Source organism: Symphalangus syndactylus, chromosome 21 (genome assembly GCF_028878055.3).
Source record: "Symphalangus syndactylus isolate Jambi chromosome 21, NHGRI_mSymSyn1-v2.1_pri, whole genome shotgun sequence".
In the NCBI taxonomy this organism is placed as follows: Eukaryota; Metazoa; Chordata; class Mammalia; order Primates; family Hylobatidae; genus Symphalangus; species Symphalangus syndactylus.
Genome location: NC_072443.2, coordinates 60639592 through 60659483, shown reverse-complemented (window position 1 = coordinate 60659483; position 19892 = coordinate 60639592). Strand labels below are relative to the sequence as shown.

Below are 19892 nucleotides of genomic sequence, written 5' to 3'. Positions count from 1 at the left end.
TGTTGTGTCTCTGTCAGGCTTTGGTATCAGGATGATGCTGGCCTCATAAAATGAGTTAGGGAGGATTCTCTGTTTTTCTATTGATTGGAATAGTTTCAGAAGAAGTGGGACCAGCTCCTCCTTGTACCTCTGGTAGAATTCAGCTGTGAATCCGTCTGGTCCTGGACTGTTTTTGGTTGGCAAGCTATTAATTATTGCCTCAATTTCAGAGCCTGCTATTGGTCTATTCAGAGATTCAACTTCTTCCTGGTTTATTCTTGGGAGGGGCGTATGTGTTGAGGAATTTATCCATTTCTTCTAGATTTTCTAGTTTATTTGCATAGAGGTGTTTATAATATTCTCTGATGGTAGATTGTATTTCTGTGGGATTGGTGGTGATATCCCCTTTATCATTTTTTATTGCATCTATTTGATTCTTCTGTCTTCTTTATTAGTCTTGAAGGCCTTTGACAAAATTCAACAACCCTTCATGCTAAAAACTCTCAATAAATTAGGTATTGATGGGATGTATCTCAAAATAGTAAGAGCTATCTATGACAAACCCACAGCCAATATCATACTGAATGGGCAAAACCTGGAAGCATTCCCTTTGAAAACTGGCACAAGACAGGGATGCCCTCTCTCACCACTCCTATTCAACATAGTGTTGGAAGTTCTGGCCAGGGCAATCAGGCAGGAGAAGGAAATAAAGGGTATTCAATTAGGAAAAGAGGAAGTCAAATTGTCCCTGTTTGCAGATGACATGATTGTATATCTAGAAAACCCCATTGTCTCAGCCCAAAATCTCCTTAAGCTGATAAGCAATTTCAGCAAAGTCTCAGGATACAAAATCAATGTGCAAAAATCATAAGCATTCTTATACATCAATAACAGACAAACAGAAAACCAAATCACGAGTCAACTCCCATTCACAATTGCTTCAAAGAGAATAAAATACCTAGGAATCCAATTTCCAAAGGATGTGAAGGACCTCTTCAAGGAGAACTACAAACCACTGCTCAATGAAATAAAAGAGGTTACAAATAGAAGAACATTCCATGCTCATGGGTAAGAAGAATCAATATCATGAAAATGGCCATACTGCCCAAGGTAATTTATAGATTCCATGCCATCCCCATCAAGCTACCAATGACTTTCTTCACAGAATTACAAAAAACTACTTTAAAGTTCATATGGAACTGAAAAAGAGCCCACATTGCCAAGTCAATCCTAAGCCAAAAGAACAAAGCTGCAGGCGTCATGCTACCTGACTTCAAACTATACTACAAGGCTACAGTAACCAGAACACTATGGTACTGGTACCAAAACAGAGATATAGACCAATGGAACAGAACAGAGCCCTCAGAAATAATGCCATATATCTACAACTATCTGATCTTTGACAAACCTGACAAAAACAAGCAATGGGGAGAGGATTCCCTATTTAATAAATGGTGCTGGGAAAACTGGCTAGCCATATGTAGAAAGCTGAAACTGGATCCCTTCCTTACACCTTATACAAAAATTAATTCAAGATGGATTAAAGACTTACATGTTAGACCTAAAACCATAAAAACCCTAGAAGAAAACCTAGGCAATACCATTCAGGACATAGGCATGGGCAAGGACTTCATGTCTAAAACACCAAAAGCAATGGCAATAAAAGACAAAATTGACAAATGGGATCTACTTAAACTAAAGAGCTTCTGCACAGCAAAATAAACTACCATCAGGGTGAACAGGCAACCTACAGAATGGGAGAATATTTTTGCAATCTACTCATCTGACAAAGGGCTAATATCCAGAATCTACAATGAACTCAAACAAATTTACAAGAAAATAACAAACAACACCATCAAAAAGTGGGCAAAGGATATGAACAGACACTTCTCAAAAGAAGACATTTATGCAGCCAAAAAACACATGAAAAAAATGCTCATCATCACTGGTCATCAGAGAAATGCAAATCAAAACCACAATGAGATACCATCTCACACCAGTTAGAATGGTGATCATTAAACAGTCAGGAAACAACAGGTGCTGGAGAGGATGTGGAGAAAAAGGAACACTTTTACACTGTTGGTGGGACGGTAAACTACTTCAACCATTGTGGAAGTCAGTGTGGTGATTCCTCAGGGATCTAGAACTAGAAATACCATTTGACCCAGCCATCTCATTACTGGGTATATACCCAAAGGATTATAAATCATGCTGCTATAAAGACACATGCACACATATGTTTACTGCTGCACTATTCACAATAGCAAAGACTTGGAACCAACCCAAATGTCCATCAGTGATAGACTGGATTAAGAAAATGTGGCACATATACACCATGGAATACTATGCAGCCATAAAAAATGATGAGTTCATGTCCTTTGTAGGGACATGGATGAAGCTGGAAATCATCATTCTCAGCAAACTGTCGCAAGGACAAAAAACCAAACACCACATGTTCTCACTCATAGGTGGGAATTGAACAATGAGAACACATGGACACAGGAAAGGGAACATCACACACCGGGGCCTGTTGTGAGGTGGGGGGAGGGGGAGGGATGGCCTTAGGAGATACACCTAATGTTAAATGACGAGTTAATGGGTGCAGCACACCAACATGGCGCATGTATACATATGTAACAAAACTGCAGGTGTGCACATGTACCCTAAAACTTAAAGCATAATAATAATAAAAAAAAAGAGCTGACTCTAAATTAGTAACAATGGAAAGGTCACAGGATCAATCCCACCCAAGTAGGGAAAACACGAGTGAAGGCTGAGGGACAACCACTTGTTCCACGCACACAGGTTGAGGGACTTAGTCTGTGTAAAATTTTAAATAAGATTGTATACAGGAAGGTTGTTTAACCCATGGCCCGCAGGCCATATGCAGCCTGGGACAGCTTTGAATGTGGCCTAACACAAATTTGTAAACTTTCTTAAAACATCATGAGATTTCTTGACGATTTTTTTTTTTTTAGCTCATCAGCTATTGTTAATGTATTTTATGTATGGCCGAAGACAATTCTTCTTCCAGCGTGGCCCAGGAAAACCAAAAGATTGGACAACCGTAGCATAGGCAAATAATCTGGTGGGCAGGAATGAACAGACGAATATAGTATTGGGGTAACTGATGGTGGAAGACTCTCTAAGCCACATATTGGAGTGGACACCAGTGAATTAGAGAGGCTAGCAAACATTTTCCACAAAGGGCCAGATAGTAAATGTTTTAGGTTTTGTGGCTAATATGGTCTCTGTCACATCTCTTCAACTTCTGTTACAGCGCAAAAGTAGCCACACACAATATGTAAATGAGCAGGCACAGCTGTGTTCCAATAACAATTTACCAAAAACACAGGGTGAGTTGGATTTGGCCTATCGGCAGTCCTCTGTCAACCCCTGAACCTGAACACCAAAACTTGTGATTTGCAGTAATGAGTAAGGGTGGGTAGCAGAAGCAGCGTAAGCCAGCCCCCTCCCCTGCCACTTCTAATTGGCATCCGGAGTTCTTCGGCCTTTGCCCTAATGTATTCATGGAAGACCTCCACTGCAAATGACCACCTCTGATTTTGTTTGCCTCAGCATCTGCCATCCCGCAACTGCTCAGAAGTCTGCTAGCAAAGCTTCATCTTTGTTAATCTTGGTGAATCGAGCCTCCTCTAGTTCATGTTGTGCTACACCAACACTGAATACAAGGAGCAAACACCGTGTTCAACCTGGGCGCTTCTTGTGCTTGGCCATTGCCCTGAGGACACCATTTAGCCACCACCCCATGCCTCCTCTCTCTAGCTGTCATCCTGAATGGGCACTTTCATGTCTCTCCCCCACCATCACGTCCAACTAACACATCACAAACCAAACACTTCTATTGTCCTACCAAACCTACCACCATCCTACTTCCTGTTTTTCTGTGCTCTTGCCATGGTTCTATGTCCTTTTGGCTCTTGGCCTCCTTCCTATGGCTCTCCACTTTCAATCAGCCATCTGGTCCTGTTGACTTTTCCCTTATAATTCCACCTGTAATTACCCCCTTCCTTCCAGTCTCACTGCTATCCCTCTAATTCTGGCCTGTAATGACTCCACACCTTGCTATTATAATTATCCTCCTTGCAGTTCTCATCACTTTCAGTTTCCCTCTTCTAATTATCCTCCTTCCATTCCTCTGGGCACCATACCTCTTAACAAGTCACACTAATAGAGTATTTTCACCATGCTGTGTCCTCTTCTTGTTGATTTTAGGGAAAGCTATAGTATCAAGATTTCCTAGTCACATTCTAAGTCCCCTAAAACACTTGTCTTGGCCTCTGGCTGTAAAGTTCAGGCCTCAGTGGCGCATCCTTGTCCCTTTCCTTTGACTCTGGACTTTGCAAGTCACAGACTCAAATGAGTTTTTTTGATTCTCTTTCTCATTGATTAATTAAGCTTCACTTTTAACTTCAGAATCATTCTCCTTTAACTTCCAGTCTCCCCTGGAGTGTCAGAACACATGGGTCTCAAAAACTCTTCTTCTGCAGTCTTATGCCAGTCAATTACTAGATCATGTCAGTCATAAAATTTAAAAACCACATATCTATCCCTACTCTCATTTTGCTTTTGCAAGACATCATCACTCCCCGGATTACCTCAATGGCCTCCTAGTTCCTTCCTTGTTCTTGCTCTATATTCCATTTTCTCATTATACCCAGAGTGATGTTCAAACGAAAATGTGATCAAGACACATCTCTGGTTAAACCTTACTGTGGCTTTCCATTACTCTTCACAATGGCTCTCAACTCTGGATCAATATTAGAATGACCTGGGATATTAAAAAATATGACACCCCATCTCCACTCCACTCTAACTCCCAAATCTCCAGGAAGAAGATCTGCCCACAGGATTCCTTTTTAAGCTCTTATTCAGATTTTTCCAGTTGTATTTGTCCTAACGTGTACATGTGCATGTATGTTTCATGCTCTAGAATGTTTTCATCTGAGTAGGTTTGTGTACCCATCACCACAGTTAAGATTCTGATCAGCTCCAACACCTCAATAATCCTTTTGCCTTTTTAGCTGAGTCATTGTCAGGAGTTAGCAACTGGAGGTGTGGGCACTTGCATTGGAGGAAGTCAGTCCTTTGCATTTCTAACAAGTATTCCAGTAGATTCTGCCACTCACCAAAGGTAGAGAGCAACTCACCTAGCATTTCTCATTTACCTTCCAATACTGTTTACTAAGATTTAAGTCACTTTCAGACTCTGATTTATTTTCCTATTGCAATCCCACAGCAGCCTCACTTTTTAAAAACACTCTGTATACCTATAATTCTTTGCCCAGCCTCTGTCTTTCCTGAATAAGCGATTGCAAGCAGTATCCCCAATGCTTAGCACTGTGTCTGATACATAGGCACTCAATAAGTTTTTTTCCCTGTAAGTGCTAACTAGTGGCTGCTACCATGAACACATAAACACACAAACACACACACACAGTTTCAAAAACTTCACATTAGTCTAGTTTTACCAATGACGTAGTTAAGTTACCTGTTCCAAACTCAAATACCCTTCAAAGTGAAGCAAGAGGTAAATCCTGGATGTCTGAATCCAAAGCACCCAATGTCAACTACTATGCAATACTGCACTCTGGCTGTAAGCAGCCAGTGGCAATGTGCTCTTGTCAAGCCTCCCAATTCACATGCTAGTCTGATTTTGAGATTTTGTTAGCACTCTTATACTGTACCCTGAAACATTTTCTGTCTTGAAGAGTTTACATCAACTGCCCATAGTTCTTATAGCATATTCCACATGCTTCCCCCCCCACACACGCGCATTTTACACACACCATATATTTACATGAATGCATATGTGTATTTGTGTAAGTGTGATCTTGTGTAATGTGTGTGTGTGTGTTTAACCTGGGAAATGAATATACTGAAACTATGGAGTCTGGCATACACATTTCCTTATCACTTATCTTTTAACACATTTTATGACTCAGCTTGTAAACACTTTCCATGGCTCACCTCCTTTATAGCATAAATAGTCTTCCCTGCTCTAACCATAGTCATGCACCTTCCCTTCCCTTTGTAGTTCAAGTAGCTGAAATGGTAGGGTGCTTCCTGCACATCTTGCACTGGGCTGATTTAATAGGTTTTTTGAGATTCAAATAGCAGAGGTGGGATCTGAACAAAATAAAGTTCCACTACCTCAGTACAGCTTTCTCTGACTTGGATTTCAAACTGGATTTAAAGGGGAGGATCTGTCTCTCCTGAAACTCGGTATTTCCACAAACTCGTACCTCAGTTGAAGTTTGATGTTGTGATGACTATTTTGTTCTTTCATTGGTTTCCTCTACTACTATGGAAGCAAGAAGAACATGATAAAATGATACATGATAAAAAATCCAGTGGTTCTCAAACTTCAGTGGGCATCAGCATTACCTAGAAGGCTGATGGAAATGCAAGCTCTGGGCCTCACTCCAGGAGTGGGAGTGTCTGTTTCAGCGCGTCTGGGTTGGGGTCTGAGAATTTCCCTTTCTAACAACCTCCCAGGTGACCCTGATGCTGTTGGTCCATATTCCACGCTTTGAGAACCACTGTTCTAATCAGGGAGCCAATTGGTTCTCCACAACTTAACTTCAAATACATTGCTTGCCAATTATCAGTCCCATATTGAGCTTCCATAATTCTATGTGTTGTTAAAAATAAGGTTTGAGACAACTTTAAGTTAGGAAATTTCTCATCGTGACTCAAATTTTCAGCTTCTGTTTTGGAAAAAGATAAATAAATCTGGCAAGATTAGTCCTTCCTTCCTCATGGCACCAATGGGATGAGTTGATCAACATACCTTTTAGAGCTGTGCTTCTCCATTTTAGCTTCGCATTTGAATTTTCTGAGCAGCTTGTAAAAATTGCGATGCCTAGGGTATATCTCAGCCCAATTCCAATAGACCCTGGAGGTGGTACCTCTCCTATAAATGGCAGGTAGAGAATTCTATCTCCTAGAGTCACTGTGAGGAATAAATGATATAATAAGAGCAATAGACAGCACTTCCATTATTTACTGATCACTTACTTTGTGTCAGGTACTGGGTTAAGTGACTTAAAAACATTATATTTAACGCTCACTAGAAAACAGCATTGACTAGGCATTAATGACCACAGAAGAATTAATGCAGTTAATCTAGTGCATAGAAAACATGAAATGTATTTGGGGTACTTAGTAAAAGGAAATAAATTTAATTAATTTAAAGCCTGACTCTACCACTGACCATTGTGCCATTGTGTCCGGAATTTGTTGCTTCTGATGGGTTTGTGGTCTCACTGACTTCAAGAATGGAGCCGCAGACCTTCATGGTGAGTATTCCATCTCTTAAAGATGGTACGGATCCAAAGAGTGAAAAGCAGCACGATTTATTGCAAGAGCGAAGAACAAACCTTCCACAACCTAAAAGAGGACCCAAGCGGCTTGCTGCTGCTGGCTGGGGTTGCCAGCTTTTACTCCCTTATTTGTCCCCACCCACGTCCTGCTGATTGGTCCATTTTACAGAGCACTGATTGGTCCATTTTACAGAGTGCTGATTGGTCCATGTTACAAACCTCTAGCTAGCCACAGAGAACTGATTGGTGCATTTTTACAGAGTGCTGATTGGCACATTTTACAAACCTCTAGCTAGCCAGAGCACTGATTGGTGCGTTTTACAATCCTAGCTACAGAGTGCTGATTGATGCATTTTGGTCCATTTTACAGAGTGCTGATTGGTCCATTTTACAATCCTCTTTTAAGACAGAAAAGTTCTCCAAGTCTCCACCCGACCCAAAAGTCTAGCTGGCTTCACCTCTCACCATCATGGGCAAAATCCCAATCTCTCTGCACTCAGTTTCCACAAGTTGTAAAACGGGGATAGTAACATTATCTACCATCTTGGGTTAGAGGACTAAAAAATATATGTGGGTTCCCAGTTTCAACTTTGATATGAAAAGAACTTGGAAGTCAACATTTTCGTCTTTCTAACAGGAGAAAGCTGGATATATGCAAAATTAGTGTCCTATTTTGGACCTGTTGGAAAACGGAGGTCACAGAGCAAACCACCATCCTGAAATCCAGGGAGTCAGGTGCACATAGTGGATCACAGCTAAGATCTGCTTGTCTGGAGCAGGAGTCCACGGAGACACAAACTGGTAGAAACACTCAAATGGCCATGTTGATTAATGGCTAGAGGTCTATTGTGGACTAGTATATATCACAATGATCCTGGCATTACAAAAAAAAAAAAATTGGGGGGCTGGGCACAGTGACTCACGCCTGTAATCCCAGCACCTTGGGACACTGAGGTGGGTGGATCACCTGAGGTCAAGAGTTTGAGATTAGGCTGGCCAACATGGTGAAACTTCATCTCTACTAAAAACACACACAAAAAATTAGCTGGGCATGGTGGTGCATGCCTGTAGTCTCAGCGACTCAGGGAGACTGAAGCAGGAGAATTGCTTGAACCCAGGAGGCGGAGGTTGCAGTGAGCCAATATCGTGCCACTGCACTCCAGCCTGGGCAACACAGCAAGACTCCATTTAAAAAAAAAAAAAGTAAGTTGGGGAGTGTTCATTCTTTTTTCTTTTTTTGAAAGAGTTTGTGTAGGATTGGTATTATTTCTTCCTTGACAGAATTCACCAGTGAAACTATCTGAACCTAGACATTTTTGTGTGAAAATTTCCTTTATGTTTTTAATTGCTTGAGGGCTGCAGTCTGGGTTGGCAGAAAGAACCTACCTGGACTTTATTTCCAGGAACCCTATGAGATTCTCAAGCTAAAGATCCAAGAAAGCTCTTCTCTGAGCTCCGACAGAAGCAGGAGAAGAGTAACCATTATGAAATCCATAGGAAAGGCTTTCTCTACAGCAGAAAAGATTTTGGAGGCTTTATCTCAGCTTGGAGAAAGGCATTTCTTTCATGTTAAGTATCATCTAGCCATCCTGTTTCACCAAAAAGAGTAAATAACTTAGTCAACATGGGTCAGGGCTGCAAGGAAATTCATTTAGAATACTGCAGCCAGGGAAGGGGTACGGGATGTGGGCAGAAGTGCTGGAGAGATTTCTGTTACCGTCACACCCCTGAGTGTCAGGCTCACTAAAAGACTGAGATTTAATCAGAAGGCTAAAAAACATTCTACTTCCCCCCACCTTACCACTGCATCAACAGGGCTCCCATATTACAGGTAAATAGAGCATGGTGCCGACTCTGTCTGAGGTGGTAAATGTAAGGCGGCTCAAAGTCAATAGCGAAGACAGAAACAAAGGCATCTCAAGAGGAATGTCAAGCCTCTAGCATTTATAGTTAACAAAAAAGATTAAACACAGCCTAACTCCTAGCCAGATTAACATGAAATCTCACACTAAAGCCTGTTTACCTTAATTCCTAGTACTCAATACAACGTATCTGACTTTCAAGAAAAAAATTACAAGGCATGCCAACAAACAAACAACAACAGAAGTCTTAAGAGACAAAGCAAGCCTCAGAATCAGATGTCTGTGTGACACATGAAATTTAAAATAACTGTGATTCATATGGTAGGGCCTACTAAGGTTTAAATGTTTTGTCCCCTCAAAAATTAATGTTAAAACTTAATCTTCAGTGTAATACTATTAAGGGGTAGGGCCTTTAGGAAGTAATTAGGTCATGAGAGCTTCTCCCTCCTACATGTGATTAAGGCCCTTATAAAAGAGGCTTCACACAGCATTCGGCCTTTTTTTGCCCTTCCATCTCTTCTGCTACATGAGGACACAGCGTTTATCCCTTCCAAGGGACACAGCATTCAATAGCACATCTTGAAGCAGAGACAGCAGCCCATAGCAGACATTGAACCTCCTGGTACCTTGATCTTGGACTTTTCAGCCCCAGAACTGTGGGAAATAAATATTGTTTACAAATTACCCAGTCTTCATTTTTGTAGCATCATGGATAGACTAAGACAGGGCCCCAATAAAAAAAGTAAATAACATGTAAGAACAGATGGGGAATGAAAACAGAGATGAAAAAGCTGAGGAAAAACTCCAAAGGAAGCTGGGCATGGTTGCTCACACCTCTAATCCCAGCTCCTTGGGAGGGTGAGTCGGGCAGATTAGGAGTCAGGAGTTCAAGACCAGCCTGGCCCATATGATGAAATGTCTCTACTAAAACGTCTCTACTAAAATTACAAAAATTAGCTGAATGTGCTCACTTGAACCCAGGAGGTGGATGTTGCAGTGAACAGAGATCGTGCCACTGCACTCCAGCCTAGGTGACAGAGACAGACTCTGTCTCCAAAAAAAAAAAAAAAAAAAAAAAAGTTCCTATAGAACACCTATTAAATGTAACCAAAACTTACCACAGTCAGAAATAGTCTGTTAGGATTTTGATAGATATTGTATTGAATCTAGTGACAAATTTGAGAAATGCCATCTTAATGATATCAAGTATTTCAATCCATAAACGTGGTATGTCTATTTAAATCTTAACTTTCTTCTGCAATGTTTTATAATTTTCACTGTATAGGTCTTGCATGTATTTTGTTAAATTTATTCTTGTTTAGTTTATCCTTGTTTATATTATAGTGAATTGAACTGTTTTCTTAGTTTTATTTTCAGACTTTTTTTAGTATGTAGAAATACAATTGATTTTTATTTATTTTGAATCCTGCTGTCTTACTAAACATAACTATTGATTATAGCCATTTTATAGATTCCTTAGTATTTTTTACATGCAAGATTAGGTCATCTATAAATACTGATAGTTTTTAAATTTGCCATCTGTATGGCTTTAATTTATTTTCTTGCCTTTTTGCACTGACTAGAGCCTCCTGTACATTGTTGAGTAGAAGTCATGAGAGAGGACAGCTTTGTTTGGTTTCTAATCAAAGGCGAGGGATTCATTTTTCATCATTAAAAATGATGTTAGCTGCAGTCTTTTCATAGATACCCTTTATCAGGTTGAGGAAGTTTCCTTCTAAGATTGTTTAGAATTTTTTTTCTCTTATCATGAATAAGAATTAGATTTTTTCAGGTGTTTTTTTTTTTTACATGTATTGACATGGCATTTTGTCCTTTATCTATAAGGTATATTACATTAATTGATTTTCAAATGTTACACCAACATTGAACTCCTGAGATAAACTCATTTGGTCATGGTAAATGTTTTTTATATATATTTCTGGACTTCATTTTCTAATTTTGTTAAGAACTTTTGTGTCCAATTTTAATTTCACAGCAATACAGGCATCATAAAATTAATTGAGGAGTGTTTCCTTTTTCTTTTTCTGAAAATGTTTGCATATAATTAGTATTATCTTTTCTTAAATGTTTGACAGAATTCACCAGGGAAGCAATCTGAGCCTAGACTTTTATTTGTGAAAAGTTTTTTTTCTTTTTAATTTCTTTATTTGATATGAGTACGAATAGATTTGTTTTCTCTTGAGATGTTTTCGGTAATTTGTACATTTCAAGAAATTTGTCTATTTTGTCTAAATGGTCTAATTTGTTAGCATCAAATTTCTCATAAAACTTCCTCTTCATCCTATAATTACTGTAGAATTGGAAGTAATGTCCCTGATTTCATTCCTAATTTTGGTGTGCCATTCTCTTTTCATAAAAACAAAAATAACTGTCTAGAAATTGTAATAATTTGGGTGAAAACAGAGAAGTTTGTGAAGTTTCTGATAGTTCAGTATAGAAGGCATCTTGGGGGAGGAACAGACCTGCAGAACCTGTGCAGCTATCAGGGTCTTTGCCTGCCCTCTTAGCCATGCCCCTATATCTCCATTACTGATACCCAGTTTGTGGCCTTTTACACTGCTTATTTGCTGAACAACTTATGTCATTCACAGAAGGGCAAAAAACACAATACGTGGGTTCCTGAGACCAAGTCACAGCTAGGGAAATATCCCCTAGAGAATATCATTGATTTTTTTTTTTTCTTTATTCTGATGCCTTGACATCTGGGCTCTTACTGACCTTTGAGGAATAGCCTCTCCCAGAGTTAGACAATTCCTAGAAATAGCAAACAGCTCACTTGGAAGTTTGCCTGTCATGTGCAAACCAACCATTCCACACCCCACATCCCCACCACCTCCTTGATTAGGTTTTCACACTCTGGGCCACTATTCCCTGACTCTAATCACCCCAGGGCCAGGTGCCAGAAAACCAGAGACAACCTCTACACTCCACAGCCCAGTGGAATTATCCAGACTAGCCAATCCTAATCCTGCCTACCTGGCCTTGCCCATTCCTTCCCATGGAAATTACAATAAAAGCTCTCACCCCCATTTTCCCTTCAATCTCCCCTGTCTCCTGAAGGACCTTGGTACTTTCCCATGTGGCTCGTTTGGTGTGGTGTGCTCTTCCTCTTGGGATCTGTGGGTAAGGAGCTATCTTTTCAATGGCAGTTATCTCATGATCTCTTGGTCTTGCCATACTAAAATAAAAATAAACATTTTAAAACAATCAATGACCAATCTCTCCCATACTGTGTGAATAAGTTGGGACTATGAGTTCAGGAAGCACAGAAGAACATTCCTATTCTTGTTCAGGACACTTTTTTCCTCCATCACTAACACCTCACCAAGGCTGCTTCCTGGGGCTTTCATAGAAAGTGGTCCCTACAACATCAAGTGAAAAATGGCCTTTAAAAATGTGATAGAAAGTCATGTACCTTTAGTTCCAGCTACTCAGGAGGCCAAGGTTGGAGGATCAACTGAGCCTAGGAGTTCAAGACCAGCCTGGGCAACATAGCAGGACACTGTATCTTAAAAAAGGTGTTTGTGACCAAATTATTTCCATTAAGTCCCAGGGAGTTAGTTAGGATATTAATTACAGAAGAGCTGCCCTACTGCCATGCTTGCTTGATTTGGTGTCTTCCTTCTCTCTCTGGGGAGCAAAGAGATCGGGCAGGAAGCAGGAGGCAGAAGTGTGTTTGCCCGTGTTGTGGTGCTGATCAGAGAGGCCACATCACAAAGCATACTGAGTACAGGAATGTGCACACACATACGTGTGTGTGTGTTTGTGTGTGTGTGTGTGTGTTGGGATGTAGGGGTGAAAAATGGGCCTTTGCATTTCAGATAGTTCAAGTGATTCCCTCTCCTCCAGTCGGCAAGCCTAAGTATCTCTACAGGAGGACAAGATGTTTCCTGTATGTGCTATCAGTTACATTTCCTGCATGCCTCTCCTAATAGTTGTATTAGGAATATATGTGAAATGTGTTTAAAAATTACAGGATGTATTTACCATACATAAGGTCTATCACCTTTATGTGTTAATTAACTGCATTGACTAAGTGCAATGCTGCAGGAAAAAAATGCCAAGTGGCTAATTTAGATACAAAATATTACAGGCATTTTTTAAAATTGAGAATAATTTTCACTGTATTGGATGTGCACGTTTCAACTGTCTATAAACCTAAATTTCAAGCAACACCAGACTTTGCTGTACTTGGCACTCACTGTGGGTAAGAGACTAGGCTAGGCACTATGGAATACAAAGGAGCGTGCGGCCTGTGTGCCTTCTAAGCTTAGTTACTCTCCTGGACAGAGACATAAACAAGTAAAATAAAAATAGTCAAAATCTAGAGTTAATGTCAAGTGAGAGGAATATACAATAAATGTTATCTCTATTGAATCTTGAAAAACAGACAGTTTCCACAAGAGAGAAGAATGAAAGAAATCCTAGGCTGGGAAAATTTGAGGGAAGAAAGAAGGAATAGCCTGAGAAATCTCTCCCTCTGCCCACTCTATATGGGCATGTAACCTAGCAAAGTGACAGGAAAATTTGGCAACATCCATGAACACTGAGATGTGCAGACACCGTGACCCTGAAATACCACTTTGATGCATACTGTAGAAATATTTGCACATCTGCAAAAAAATCATCACGTTCATTTTTTCTGCAGCTTTGCAAAAATGTGGAAACAGCCCAAACAGCCCAAATGGTCCATCAGTAGGCAAATGGATAAACAGAACTTATAATGGTCAGTAATAATTCTAGACAAGGGGTGTCCAATCTTTTGGCTTCTCTGGGCCACACTGGAAGAAGAAGATTTGTCTTGGACCACACAGAAAATACACTAACACTAACAATAGCTGATGAGCTAAATAAAGAAAAAAGTCACACAAAATCTCAGTGTTTTAAGAAAGTTTACAAATTTGTGCTGGGCTGCATTCAAAGCCATCCTGGGCTGCATGCGGCCCATGGGTTATGGGTTGGACAAGTTTGTTCTAGACATGTAAACAGATTTTGAGCAAAAAAAAAGCAAATTATGGAAAGATGCACACATTATGACACAATCTATGTGAGCCAAAATACACACAGAATAATATCATCAATTATTTGCTCTAAACATGAACTGGAAAAATATACAAGAAAACTAATATAGGGGCTGTTTCAGGGGAATGTGAGAGGGAATCAGGATTGGAAACAGTAATTAAACAAAACTTTAGCTTATCTTTGATAGTCTTCTCTTTTGGATTATCTATTTTCTATATCATTTTTGTAATAAAAAATTATAACCATAGAACTTATACACAGACAACGCATTTTAAAAAACAGGAAGTGATTAGCTAACTACCAACAAAGATTAATTCCAAATAGTAGAATTATGAATGTCATCTTCTGTTTTGTACTTTTTAGATTTCTTTTCCAACAATTAAAACTATCCGTCCCTGACCAATAAATGTAATTAAAATTCTAAAACACAGAGCCTAGCTGGAGGTCAGTGAGGGAACATAATTTGAGCAGAACATCATAGAGGGAGTTTTAGAAGATGGGGTCAAAAAGATATGGTGCTTGTTCACAAAAGCCTCTAAATTCACGGTTAAGAAGTTTGGACTTCATCTTCTACACAGTGGGAAGCATTACTTGTTTCGGAGCTGGAGACCGTCATGGATCAAAAGGATAAATCAAAATCCATTCTTCACCAGTACTTCTCAAAGGGTCTCTTTTCACCATCATTTCCAAATTGGTAGAACTCTAAGGGTTTTTAGATGTTGGGTAGAAACTTAAGAGACACATTCTCTTCTCTCCAGGGGTGTTACTGTATAAGGAAGGATTTGGACACTTAAGACCTGTAAAAAACACATGAAGATCTGCTCCCTTCCTCTCTTCACTCCCCTTTACACCATAGCATGAACACTCCTAAAAAGCACTTGAAAATGATGCCTTTTCAACTCTAAGTAGCAACATGTTCATTCATCAGCAAGCAAAAGTGCTATTGCATTTCTTTCAACTCTACAGCTTCCCAGGTCCTGCTTTTCAAAGCAGAAGTGAGTAATAAACCTGCGGTGAAAGGAACAAAACACTTATGAACAGGGTGACTAAAAAGAAAAAAAAAAAAAGTGAATATCCTTCCTAAAAACCCACGGTGTTGCCGAATTAAGGGACACTGACCGGTGAACAGCCATGAGACAGATTTAGTAGATTTCCAGAATCCAGCATGTGTGTATAATTTAGCACAAAAGCACATCATGAAGAAAAATAATCTACTGGAATGGGTTAAATTTGAAATGTCATCAACTAGAAGGAAAGGTCAGCAAACTGTCTGTTTTTCAAATCTAAAAAAAAAAACCCAGCCTCATCCTTGACTCCCTCTTCCCTGTCTCTTTCAAATTTTGGCTCACAATAGTTTAACAAAACAACAACAACAACAAACAGCAAAACAAAACAAACAGCCCAAAGGGAAATAAATCTAACTGATATAAAATTGAAAAAACACAAGTGACAAGAGCCAGGGAAGAGAGGACATCATCATTTAGTAAAGCATCCACTAACTGCTTGACCACACTCCAGCAATTTCCATAACTCATGGTTTTCAATATTCATACTTGTCATTGTTCGTTTTTCTTACATCACATGCATTATGTGCCAGCTACAAGCCCAGCACTGTTCTGTGCACTAGGGGATCAGTAGAAAACAAAATCCCTGTGATCTGTGCTCACAAAGCTTGCATTCTTGCATTCTAGCAGGCATAAAAGAGAAGTAAATACACAGCATTCTGGCTAACTCGTTTCAGAGGTGAGGAGAACATATCCCTGAGTAACTTGCTCAAAGTTACTTGCTCAGTAATTTGCCCAAAGTTTCATGAGTAAGCAGCCTAGAAGTGACCAATAGGCTACCACAAAGATACTTCCCAGAGGTTACTGTTTTCTACTTCTTTTATAGAGTATTATCTACACAGGATGAGCCTCTGTCTTTTAAAAAGAAAATCATATTGTTCGAGGAGCTAATGTGCAGCTTATTTTCTGAACCTGAGTGAAATACAAAATATTGTCACTAGAGGGCAAGTTGACATATGCTTTATTTATTTTATTGAAAGAAAAGATAGTGCTATATTTTGGGAAACAAAGCCTTTGAATCAGCTTATATTTATTACATGATTCCCATCTTGATTAAAACTACATGCAGAACAGTGACTGGTAAGTAGTACTTTTACAAAGTAGTGCCCGAATTTTAGACATTAAATTACAATGTGTAGCCCCTTTTTACCAAATCACAGGTGCATTTGTTCCTCACACTTAATTTTCATAATAAGGACTATCTTGCATTAGGCTTGATAGAAATAGAATTTTTGTCATCCTCCTCCCTTGTCTGCCTGGGGAATGGCCACTGTTCTTTCAAGATTCAGTTCCCTCTCCTCTTCCAAGCCTTTCCTGTCTCTTCTTTCCCAGAGGATCCTGCCATCTCTCATTGGCCATGTGCACTGTGAGCAGGCTTCAATCAGAGCACCATCAAGACTTTCCTAATAACCCCCAGTGAGTGAGCCTCTACCTGGCCCAGGCACTTGTTGCCTGTTGACTCTTCTCATCTTCACCATCACCTGCAATGGGGAAATTATTACTTCCCTGCTGGAGTAAAGAGAAGCCCACGGTGGCTAAAAGCTGAAGCCAGGCAATAGAGCTACTAGCATGACCCTTGGTTACCAGATGTTTTTATTAAACTTTGTGCTTCCTAAGAACAGGGATCATCTTTCTAGGGTCTAGCATTTTGCCTCAAGAAAAGGGAACATGCTCTATAAATGTAAGAGTAAACAGATGCTCTTAGACAACTCAAAATCTCTACCTCCCAAAGTTGGGGGAGAAAATGACATGATTTGTGAGAAGTATCTGATTACACGATAGGCATGTAGTAGGCATACTAAATTCTTATGAGCATGTTGTTGGTCTTACAATAGATGTCATCTGTTAACGTAAGTTAAAATTCAAATTTTCCTCCATGGCACTGCAAGATCTGACCCCTATCTAAATCTCCAACCCTGTCTCTCTTGCCTGACTCCAACTCCCAGGCCACACTGGCCACTTTCCTGCTCCTCAAAGGTGCCAAACTAGTTCCGCCTCTGGGCCTTAGCACTTGCTATTCCCTTGGCCTATGGAACTATTTTCCAGGCCTCCATGGACATCACTTCTCATCCTTTATGTCTCATTTCAGCTTTTACCTCCTCAAAGATACCTCTATTGGCTACTCTTAAGCATTCCTTCACCACTCCTTCCCTATCTCAACCTCTCGTTTCCTTCCTTCATCACACTAAGTACAGTTTGTGACTCTTTCATCCATCTGTTTACTTACTTTGTCTCTCATTCCCTCTTCTAGAAGGTTCATCAGGGTCAGGTCCCTGTCCACTCAAAGGCACCATTACAGGCTCAGTGCCTGGCACACAGCAAGCTAAGCACGAAATATTTTGGTTGAAATTATGGATGGACGTGTAGATAAAGGAACAAAGAATTAGGATGAACTTCTAAAAATCTGAATCCTGGAAAGTAAAAGGGAGCCTGAAGAAAAAAAAAAAAGAGTTGCTAGGATATGATTGGGAGACACACACAGGCTTTGGAATCAAACACACACTGGGTTTAAGGCTCAGCACTGATACCATGAGATGGTGGGGCTTGAAAACGATACTCCAGAGTATGGCACTTCGGCATGCTTTGGCAACCTTTGTTTCCTTTTCTTCAAACCCAGGATCTCCTGTTTATGCTGAGTATGTTGAATTGAAAGACTGAAAGGGCCTCAAAGATTGAAAGATTCAAAGGGCCTCAGAGCAGTCTCTTTGTGACCTTCTCCTGCTCTCCTTTCTCTACTAAGGTAGGTCATAGATACTGGAATTTCTCTTCCCCATGACAAGTCATAGAAACTAGAAATTATACTCTAACATACCCCTATCTTTCTGTGTAGGAGCTGACCATAAAGAAATTCTCTGACCCACCTTGTCTGACAGTAGATCCTAAGACCTCGTTCCAGAGGGGTCCTGCTCTATGCTGGAGGTTAAGGAATACTGTGCAGAGAGGTCAAAAAGAATCTGAGCAGATGGGCTTGCTGGGTCCTCCCAGTATATTACCACTAGATTATTCCATTTTTGTCTAATCACATTTCTACCTGGCTGTCCTTTCTACACTGAACTTAAGCATAAAAATAGATGGTTCTCACTGAGCCTTTGGGTTTTTTATTTCTGAAGACATGCCATGTAAAAACTTTGGTTACATAAATTTGTTACGCTTTTCTCATGTTAACCTGTTTTCTGTTATAGGAGTCCTGGCCATGACTCTTACAATAGGTGAGAAAAGGTATCAACCAAACCTTTCCTATCCTACAAACGTCTTCTGCTATTGTCCATGCACAATCACACTCTCTCCTGAAAAAAGAAAATATATCCGTTCCCTGGTCCCAAAACTCTGATTAAACAAGCAACAGAGTTCTACGAGCCAGGAAAAGAGCAGGCTTTCGTTCCATCACAATGACATCCACTGACCTCCAGCTTGATGGGTAGGTGTGGTGGAGACTCACGCAACCCAGGACTCACCCTCTGTGCTTCTCTAGCCCCGGTGCCAACTCTGCTAAGGCGCCCCAGGCTCTTCACATGGCTTCAGGGCCACAGTGTACACAGTATTCTCTGTACTTCATACAAATTAACTCATGCACTGCTTTTAACAACTCTAAGAGATTGGTATTATTATTGTCACCATTGTACACATGAGAGGAATAAAGTACAATCTACAAAATGATTTTAAAGTCCTCATTCTTAACCCCTACTCAACACTGTCTTTTTATAACAACAACTACGAATTTCTGAACACCTATCCTGTGCCTGGCACCATGCTAGCCGTGCTCATCACTCACCTCCCTGAGGTAACTTATGAGAAAATGCCACGAAACTATCTGATTAGGTTGAAGCAGTGGTCAAAAGCATCTATTTCAAACTGCTTCATAAGCTATCAAGTTTCTTACAAACGCTGTCACTGGGAAGACATTTGAAAATATAAAAACAATTACTCGGTTATCTGCCATGGACTACCATGCAATGTTTAGAGCATACTTTTCTAAATTATCTGCTTCTAGCCTTTCATTTCCATAGAGCTCTGTTACAACTGTAAGTTATAAATAACTAAAAATAATCCCAAATAAATTTGTCTATAGATTTACAAATAAATTACATCTGTTAGAGGGTTCAGTTGACTTCAACCTTTTTCCCACTGGGAGAAGAAACAGTTTGGCATCCATTTGCACATTCATTTCAACCTCCTGTACACTATATCCTTTTGTGCTTCTTAGACTTCTCCTGTGAACCTGTTATAATATCTTTCTGATTTCCTCATTAGTAATGAGTTAAGTAAAATCTTTAACACTTGTTCGTTTTATATCTGTAAGAGACTCATGATTTTACATCTTGGTGTGTGAAAATTATCCTTTAATGCTGCTGATTATTACTATGAAAGAATAAAAAATCTCACTTTTTTCGGCTTACTCACTCTGTCAGCACATGAGGCATCAAAGGCTCTAATTTCCCTTTTCATTACATTCAACCACCTTTATTATAGTGGATGTAAACTGATAGAATGATGCTTTGATTTACTTTCATAGGCAGGTGGCATGCATCATATAATATTGCAGAGTTGCTCCAACTTAGGCTGAAAAAAAGTGGATCAACTGCTGAGACCTGTGAGAA

The 19892-nt window shown here is 39.8% G+C and overlaps 1 long non-coding RNA gene across 2 annotated transcripts in view; it reads right to left on the bottom strand.

Annotated features, from left to right (window-relative positions):
* Window positions 1–19892, bottom strand: part of LOC129471619 (uncharacterized) — a 273569-nt gene that overhangs the window by 173946 nt on the left and 79731 nt on the right. For both annotated transcript variants that reach the window (XR_010118650.1, XR_010118651.1), the window contains exon 2: window positions 6794–6955. This is a non-coding gene — a long non-coding RNA (uncharacterized lncRNA). The remainder of the gene's footprint in view (window positions 1–6793; window positions 6956–19892) is intronic.